This window comes from Bubalus kerabau, chromosome 4 (genome assembly GCF_029407905.1).
Source record: "Bubalus kerabau isolate K-KA32 ecotype Philippines breed swamp buffalo chromosome 4, PCC_UOA_SB_1v2, whole genome shotgun sequence".
NCBI classification, from domain to species: domain Eukaryota; kingdom Metazoa; phylum Chordata; class Mammalia; order Artiodactyla; family Bovidae; genus Bubalus; species Bubalus kerabau.
In genome coordinates, this window is record NC_073627.1 from 121,947,793 (window position 1) to 121,958,181 (window position 10,389).

The following is a 10,389-nucleotide window of genomic DNA, read 5'->3' on the forward strand; positions in this document are numbered from 1 at the left end:
GCCAGAGGGCAACATTACATCAGGAATTGGAGAGGGAAGGGGAAAGAGAGCGACTGGGATTTTCTAGAGTAAACACAGTATAGAGTAATTCAACTGTGAAGAGTGCGTATGAGACCCCCCAGTGCATCTACATTTGGGGAGAAGTGGAAATTTAAAGATGTGCTTTCATGAGGGAAAAGCCCTTTTTATTACAAACATACTCCCAGTAAGTGGCAGTTTCATACCAAAATGGTGCTGCATTCATAGCACATCACCTGTCTCATGCGACAAAAGCTTGGAATGTGCAAGACATTTCTGAGTGCTTGAAATCCTTCAGAGACTGTACACATTATATTATATGGCATTTATACAAGTAAGTGCTGCCATAGGCAGTTGGCAAAAACACTTCCAGTGTAACCCTCCTCTACGTTCACAAACACAAAACTTCCAAGATGAATTTTCAGGGGTTGGTGTCAACTAATAAGGGGTATTTGTTGCCTTTGCTTTGTTTTTATATTTCACTTCCCAATAACATAATTTAAATTATCTTTACAGTTATAAAAATTATTTTTATTTCAAGAAAATTTTTAAAAACTGAGCAAACAATAAATACATAAGTTTAAACATCAGATTTCATGAATGCGCAGTTCCTTGGAAAATTAAAATTGTACTTAGGAAATTAAAATTAGCAAGAAATTTGATATAGTCTCATTCATTATAATGTTTTCCATTACATATGTTTTGTGAGATCCAGGAAATAAGAAACATTCCCTGGAGAGTAATTTTTTTCTATTTTCTTGGGATTTTTTTTTTCTTAGTTTAAACTATCCTTCAGAGTTGTTCATTAATATGAACTCTTCCTTCCTCTCTAAGCCTATTTCCTGGTGATCCTCCTCATGCACTCTTTTTGCCAGGGCCACTGCCTCCTTATTCTCTCCCTCATTTTCTCCCCCAAATACCTTGTACGTTCCCACCTCTATCTCCTTTCTCATGCCATCTCTTCTCTTCCTCCTTCTCTGCCTTTCCAAATACTTCCCTTCTTCAGTTCTCAAATCCTCTATTATTGGATTTCTGCTTTGACCCACAATGTTCTATCTATCCTCTAAGCTTAACATAATTACTTTAAACTATATTTTTCTTTAATTTTGAAGTAAAACATACATACACAAAAATGCACAAGCTATAATTATGCAGCTCAGTTAATTTAAGGTGAACACACCTTGCATAATCAGCACCTAGATCAGGAAAGGGAATATTAACAGATCCTCAGAACTAAAGTAAATCAAGGATCCAGAATAAAATGCTGCAGGGGTCATGCTTTGTAAATGTAGTGAAGTAACAATTTATCTTTGAAAAAAGAAAACTAAAATCATAGAAATACATTATGGATGTATTTGAATCTAACACAACATTGTTAAGTAACTGTACTCCAATGAAAAATAATTAAAAAAAATACATCATAGATATAGTTTATGCAAGAAAGATGGCAAGGAATTCCATTCTTCAGTTAAGTTAAAAAATTAAAAAATAGTAATAACAATAAGAAGAATTAAATTAAGAAACAATAACAACCATAAGAAAAACCTGGACCCTATAGTCTAATGCTAAAAGACTGTTAATATGAATTTCATATTTATAATTAATATGAATTTGTATAGCTTCTATTAAAATAGATTTTTAAGGTATCATTTTAAATATTTTACCAGTTCTGACCTAGTAAATATTGATAATGGTCAGTAATGGTTATAAAATGCAAAAAATGTAATAAATTTGAGAAAATCTTGGAATGTAATAGTGTTAAGACTTGTTCCAATGCTAGGGTAAAAGAAAGAAAGGAAACATGAAAAAGTTCCTATTTCTAGCCTGGACAACGGAGTAGCATTAATAACAATAGACAACATAGAAGAAGGAAAAGCTGGTGATAGAGACCAATGATGAATTTGATGGATAGTTTGATTTTGTCTATGAGACATCTGAATATAAAAATCTAGCAGATCCTTGGTTGTAGGCACTTGAAGTTTGGGAATTACAAATGAAGAACTGATTTGGGGAGGAGGGATTTCTCAAAACCATAAGTATTATATGTAAAACCAACCAAAAAGCTTGCAGGTTAAAAGGGTAAATTAGGGAATAGATGACTGCAAAGGAGAAAAAAAATGAAGCACAACTGATTTTGGTTATTCACTGTTGTTATAGTCTGTTAAGTCAGCACTAACATTGAGTTAGAGAATCCTGAACCATTGATGTGGTCACAACATTTTCATCAGCCAATAAATACAGAACTTTGGTTTATGTATAGTGCTATTAAAAGATACCCTATTTAATATATATATTGTTGATGCATTAGCATTGAATTCATGATCAGCAGCACTCTATTTCATGTTTTACAGAGCACATTTTCTGCATAAGGCACGTCAGAGTCCTCTCGCTTTTAGAACATTAGATAGCATTTGAACAACTATGCTATGGGGCCATTTTGAACATTGAAATCACCAACAAGAAGCACAGAAATGCAAAAGATATGGCACTAAATTGGCTGTGGAAAGGATACTTGTTTACAGTATGAAAGCCAAAATAAGAAAACAGAGTACTGTCTTACAAGACTGCATGTTGAGTGCCTCAAATTTTTCACTACTCTGCTCATGACCATGAAAGTGATCTGGGGTTACAAATAAATTTTACATGTATGTAAATTTGCAAATAAGGAATCTGCTAGTAATGAAGATCAAAACTGTAGTTAGAAATACTTTAAGGAGTCATGGGGTAAATTTATTGGTTCTTAGATCATTTAAAGGGAAGAAGACAGCTTGCATTATATTGAGGAGCAAGTGTGTAGTGAAGTGAAGAGAGTTTTTTTTAAAGAATAACTCTAGAAAGTTTGAAGGGAAGGGACTAGAAAACTGAAGACATCCTAAAGACAAAAGAAATGCATATCTTTCTCCCAACCAGATCACTGGTACAGAGATTAAGCTGATTCTGATACATTCATTTTCTACCTAATTTGGGAAAACAACCAGAAGGTAGGCATTTTAAGGATTAAGGAATGTACCATCTTGACAACTCCATATGTAATGTTTGCTATCAACTGTTAAAATATCTCAGTTTCCATGTAAGGCAGTCTCCATGTAGGGCAAGCATGATTGCCTGGATGGCAATCATGGAAGGATGATTCCACTGATACCTAATAAGACACCGATAAAAGGACCCTATAGTGTTTGACACATTTTTTTTTTCTGTAAATTCTTAACCTTCTTGCCCCAGCTGCCACATTAAGCTGACTCAGTAAAGTGGTTCACAAATGGTTATTATTCTTTGGGGTTCACAAACTAATGTCTACCTAGACTTAATTATAACCATAAATGTTTCAAGCATTTAAAAAGTACAAATAAAAAGCAAACCATAAGACAACTGTGCCTCGTAAAACTTTGTGTAATGCTAAAATAACTTTTTAAATTGAAAAATAATATGTCCTTAACCTGTTCTTTTAAGGGACCACTGAACATATAGTTTTACATGTAAGCAATTTAAATAAAATGAAAGGAGCAAAATTCCTCAGTATGCAGAATGGTTGTTGAATCAAAAACCACAAAGAGTTTGCTGTAAGAGAAGGCAGATGTTTTCAACTTTTTTTTTCTCATCTAATCTCTAAACTTATACTTTATGTGGGGAAAATTACAGTTTGTGAGAAAGACCATGTGAAACAATTTATACAGTATTATTTATATTTTCAATCATTTCTATTACACTGTTGGCAACACTGAGTAGCCAGAATAAAAGGAGACATTTAAAAGCAACTGGAAGAAAATGACTATGTTAACGTATTTTGACAATTTAGGTCAATATCAGGTAAAAGACTTTACAGTGTACAGAATGTTGACCTAAGAAGCCCTCAGTAAAATAAATATGTCAAAGTGAGTAATAAGAGTGGCAAGTTCTGTTTTGAGCACAACTAAATTCTTCCCAGATTGACACCCAACTGCCCCCTCTCCCAGATAAAAACTATAACCCTGGTCAAACTATAGAATTCACCTACCTGAATGCACTGAAGAGTGAACAAGAATACAGATTCTAAAGAAAGTCAGCCCTTGAAAGAAGGGAACTGAACAGGGTGAGTTTCCCATGTTTTCAGCTTTTAGCTTTGGAGAAAGGTGCAATTATCACCATGTAGGGAAGCCAATATAAAACTTGAGGGTTTTTTCTGCCTAGCACAACATTGTAAATCAACTATACTTCAATTAAAAAATTAATGAAAAAATAAAAGTGAACCTCAAACTCCAACTTCAGTACGTGCTCTCATCTTTAGAAGTTGCACTCCGATAGGAGATCATTTTATTAGTTTTCCTTCGGACACCTGACCTTGCCATACCAATAAACTAGTTTGAAAAGTTGAAAAATTCCATGTAGAAGGCCCTGCAGGGCACCAGGCATCTGGTTAGGATGACATGTTGCCTGAATTGACGGATTTCAGATGCTCAGTTTGAACTGAGCACAAGCCGGGTACTCTTGTTCTGTGACCTTCTCTACATCTTCCATCGTCTCCTGAGCAAGTGCTCTCACAAAAGCAATCCTTAGGTTTTTAGATATGTGAGAATGTTTCATCCACAATAAATTCTGTTGGGGTTAGTCTGGTGAAAATCTACTCTTCGTCTATTTGCTTGTCAAATTGGGAGGGGGTGGCAGAGAGGGGTTAGAAATGTTGTTTTATTGTTTTTATTTCATAGTCAGAAAAGGTATAACCTTGCTGAGAGGGTGACAAATTCAGTTATAGTCAACCAGTCCTTGACAGGCTTTATCAGAAAACCAAACAAGGAAAGAGTATGTATGCCTGCTATCAGCTGTCACAGTATTGAACAATAAATGTTTGATGAAGCCGACCTGCAAATACACACATCTCTGTGGAAGTCAGCTTTAAGTAGCAACTAGCTGACAAAATTAACAAGAAAAGGCCTTGGTAGAGGATATCAAAAGAAAAGGGAAAAAAAGGAACACTCACATCTCCCAATTCCTTTATTTGTTTAGGTATGTATTGAAAGAGCCTCCACACAAGGTAGAATTTGAAATGCAGTTGCAGTTTTGTTAAGATAAATACACAGCTTCCATCTCAGCCCATACTGAAAATGCAGTTTGAATAATTGTCAGATTTTCCAAATTAGTTGTGCTATGAAGAAACAGAATCTGGTCTGCTGGAAATGCGAGAGCTTGGTCGTGCTTCTGAAGCAACTCCTTGCTTCTTGCTGACAGGACAGATGTAGAAGAAGTAGCCAGCAAGGCGCAGCTGGAGGGACTCACCCAGTCCCCTGTCTTACACCTGCCAACCCTGGTTTGGGTTATCCTGTTCAAAATCATTTTTTCCTGAAGCCTGCTGCTGCTGCTAAGTCAGGTCAGTCATGTCCGACTCTGTGCGACCCCACAGACAGCCGCCCACCAGGCGCCCCCATCCCTGGGACTTCTCCAGGCAAAAATACTGGAGTGGGTTGCCAATTCCTTCTCCAGTGCATGAAAGTGAAAAGTGAAAGTGAAGTCGCTCAGTCGTGTCCGACTCTTCGCGACCCCATGAACTGTAGCCTACCAGGCTCCTCCATCCATGGGATTTCCTAGGCAAGAGTACTGGAGCGGGTTGCCATTGCCTTTTCCCCTGAAGCCTAAATTCAGTTCAGTTCAGTTCAGTCGCTCAGTCGTATCCGACTCTTTGCGACTCCATGAATCGCAACACGCCAGGCCTCCCTGTCCATTACCAACTCCCAGAGTTCACTCAGACTCACGTCCATCGAGTCGGTGATGCCATCCAGCCATCTCATCCTCTGTCGTCCCCTTCTCCTCCTGTCCCCAATCCCTCCCAGCATCAGAGTCCTTTCTAATGAGTCAACTCTTCGCATGAAGTAGCCAAAGTACTGGAGTTTCAGCTTTAGCATCATTCCTTCCAAAGAAATCCCAGGGCTGATCTCCTTCAGAATGGACTGGTTGGATCTCCTTGCAGTCCAAGGGACTCTAGAAACAAAAAACAAAAAAAGCCCTTAAGCCAACAAAAAGACCTCTAGCTAAAGATTCCTGTTTCCTAGCCTAACTTCTCCCCTTCCAAGTCAAAATCAGTGGCGTTTTCCACCTTTAAGGGGAAATCTATATGATAATTTTAGGCTATAGGACAAACCTAGTTTCTCTCAGCAGCTTATGAAATTAAAGAAAGATCAAGCATTATTAAGATATTTCAAGTAAACCAAAAATACGCTTTTCCCATCTTCATTAATTTCTTCCCCAGTGTTTTCACTGTGCTGTTTTTCATGCTTCCATTACTAAGCTAAGTTGCGTCTTGACTTGTATTCATTTTGCATGTTTAATTATAGGTTTTGTGATGACAGGAATCTGATCTTACTTCTTGATAGAGCTCCAGTTCCAGCTATTGCTCATAGCAGGTCTCAATGCATAATGATAAAATTGACCATTAACCCAGAAATGTTTAAGGGGCTCACTTGAACCAGACATGGACATCCCAGACCAGCTTGCCTCAGCCCCTACATTATTATTCCAATAATGTTACTTTAGTAGTTGGCAAAACATAAGACTAAATCCACTAGCTATGGAATAAAGACATAAAAGATTACATTCCATGCTTTCCATTCAGGCGATTGAAGTAAACAGAAACTCAGGAAAGAAATTCCACATCCATATCCCCAGATAAAGGCTTTAATAAAATATGATACACCATAATTAAACTCTCTCTCGACACATTAATGAATTTTCACATATGCATTTACCTTGTGAACTTTCATTCTGTTTGTTCATTTTTGAGCTCATCTCATGATAGCATCTAGTTTTTTATGGTGAAGAGAGTGATGTTAGAAATTATGTGTTCTGTCTATCTGAAAAAGCAACAAATATTACCTATTGGGGTTTCTCACTTCTTATCTCTGCCTCTCCAAATTTTTCCAAACTGTATTGTGTTAAGGAATTTTTAAGATTTTTTGAAAAGTCTGTTCTATTATTTATTTCCAGAGTATTAAATAAAGTTTTACTTGGCAATAGAGGTACAGAGATGAAAAAGGTCTACAATGGATGCTATAAGAAGAAATGTTAATATAACTAAATTACCTTTCATGCTGCATAGATGTGGATCTCCATATGTACCTGAAAAGGCAATAGTTCACTGCAGTTTGATAGTTTGTTATTTAAAAATATGAAGAAGAGAAGAGAGATGTTGGAGGAGAAAATGAATGCCTTTTTCTCTTTGGCCACATGGCATGGCATGTGGGATCCTAGTTCTCCAACCAGAGATCAAACCCCTGTCCCCTGAAATCGAAGTGCAGTCTCAACCACTGGCCCTCCAGGGAAGTTCTCAGTGAATGCCTTTATATAAAAAATGTTAGGGGACAAAATTCCACAAAGAGATTTTGTGGATTTGTGTGATTTGTGGATTGATTTGTAGATTGATGACAAAAACATACCCTCTGGTGATGAGTGAAAAGAAACAGAGGTAAGAGTTAACCTTACAGCCAGTGTTCTGTAGAAATGAAACTGTGAGTCAACCTTCTATTTCTCCTTGAAAATAGGAGAAAAGACTTGCTGAGAAATCTGACATCTATCTAAAGTGTAATGACCAAGACACAATTTTGATATCCTTTTGCCAATATCAGGCACAAACCTACATGTTCAGATAGATTGCTACAATCCCACAATCCCTCCCAAAAGAAGGAGGAGAAGCAGGAAGAAAAATAGTGGTTATATATGCATAAACCCCAAATAAATTGTCAGATGCAATTATACTGGTTGTGGTTATGTGTACCCTTTAATCTAGAGTTCCACTGTGAAAATGGAGAAAAACCAAATGTTAATAACAACCTTCATCTACCCCTGCTTCATGGGCATCTGTAGCTATACTACAAATTCACACTACATTTCTGTGAACTGGATATAATGTGTACAAGCAGCAAAACTCTCTAACAAATCTTGCTGAAGCAGAGATTCAATTATATATACAGTCCATTCCTACTCCCTGAGCTTTGCACTCAGTGAGGAAAACCCAGGCTCTTATTAATATCATCAGTGCAGTTAGACCAAAGAATCTAGCGATCCTACTTCTGAGTATGTATCCAAAGGAAATGAAAACAGAGTATGGAAGAGATATCTGTACTCTCATGTTCACTGCAGCATTATTCACAAGAGCTAAGATATGGAAACTACCTAAGTTTTCATCAACAGGTGAATAGATAAAAATGTGGTATATATATATGAAATGGAATATTATCCAGCCATAGAAAAGAAATCCTGCCATTGTGACAATATGGATAGCCCTAGAAAGCACTATGCTAAATGAAATAAATGAAATAAGGGAGACAGCAAAGTGAACACTGCATGGTATTACTGCTTTTATGTGGAATCCAAAAAAGAAAAAAAAATTAAAAATCACAAAGAGAGTAAAAAAAATGTAGTTGCCAGGGGCTGGAACATGGGGGAAATAGAGAGAGGTTGGTAAAAAAGTACAAACGTTCAGTTATGAGATTAATAAGGTCTGAGAGCTAATGTATAACATGGTGACTATAGCTGACAACACTGGTATCATACAACAAGTTTGCTAAGACAAGAGCATTGTCTTTGTTCTCATCAAAAACAATTTTTTTTAACTAAAGTATAGTTGACTTACAATGTTGTGTTAATTTCAGGTGTACTGCAAAGTGATTCAGTTATATATACATATATATTTTTTTTTTCAGATTCTTTTCCATTATAGGTTATTACAAAATATAGAGTATAATTCCCTGTGCTGTACAGTAGGTCCTTGTTGGTTATCTATTATTATATATAGTAATGTGTTAATGTTAATCCCGAACTGCTAATTTTTCCCTCCCCCGACCCTTTCTCCTTCGGTAATTGTAAGTTTGTGTTTTGTGTCTGCAGATTTATTTCTATTTCATATATAAGTTCATTTGTATCATTTTTGTTAGATTCCACATATAAGCAATATCATATTTATCTTTTTCTGACTTACTTCACTTAGTTTGATAATCTCTAGGTCCATCCATGTTGTTGCAAATGGCATTGTTTCTTTTTTATGTCTGGGTAATATGTATCTTTATCTCAGTTCAGTTCAGTCGCCCAGTTGTGTCTGACCCTTTGCGACCCCATGGACTGCAGCACGTCAGGCTTCCCTGTCCGTCACCAATTCTCGGAGCTTACTCAAACTCTTTATCTATTCAAAATCTTTATCTATTCAAGATATCTATCTTTATTCATCTGTTGATGGATATTTAGGTTGCTTCTATGTCTTGGCTATTGTAAATAGTGTTGCAATGAACACTAGGGTGCCTATATCTTTTTTAATTAGAGTTTTGTCTTTTCTGTGTATATGTCAAGGAGTGGGATTGCTGAATCAAATGGGAGCTCTATTTTCAGTTTTTAAAGGAACCCTCATACTGTTCTCCATAGTGGCTGTACCAGTTTACATTCCTATCAACAGTGTAGAAGATTCCTTTTTCTCACACCCTCTCCAACATTTATTGTTTGTAGATTTTTTTGATGATGGCCATTCTGGCCCATGTGATGTGATACCTCCTCTGTAGTTTTGATTTACATTTCTCTAATAATTAGTAATGTTGAGCCTCTTTTCTTGTGCCTTTTGGCCACCTGTATGTCTTCTTTGGAGAAATATGTTTCAATCTTCTGCACGTTCTTTGATTGATTTGTTTGTTTTCTATATTGAACTGTATGAGCTGTTTATATTTGGATTTTTTTGCATTTAGTAATTATTCTCTTTTATTGTTTCATGTTATTTTTTAAAAATGAAACAAAGATGAATATTTTTAATGATAAAGGTCTAATTCAAGAAGAAGATAGACATCATAAACCATTAGGCACTTGAACAACAAAGAAAGACATAAATCTGCAAAAATCTGAAGAAATATAAGGGAAAATATATATATATATAATCATAGTGAAACATATTAACATTTACCTGAGAATATTTTACCAAGTGCAGAAAAAATAAGAATAGAAGCATCTTAAATGATGTCATTAATAATTTCAACATAATAGATTTATATTTAATTTATATTAATCATTTCCTACACAAATATATTTAAAATTCTGTATCTTGTACGTTGTTATTAGATGTCCATAGGATATTTAGAAAAACTGGCAAAAAGATTTTTACTAAATGTCAGGAAGTAGAATTCTTTTGTGTGTGTGTGATTCAGTTATACATATACACCTATGTTATTTTTGAAATTATTTTCCATTATAGGTTATTATAAAATATTGACTCTAGTTCCCTTTGCTATACAGTAAACCTTTCTTGCTTGTTACATATTTTTTTAATTAGAAATCAAGCATTCTATTTGTACTAAGTCAAACAAGTAGAATCAAAATGTCATAAATTTTTTAGTTGGGCAAAAATTTGTAAGTTTTCTAAAATATATATAT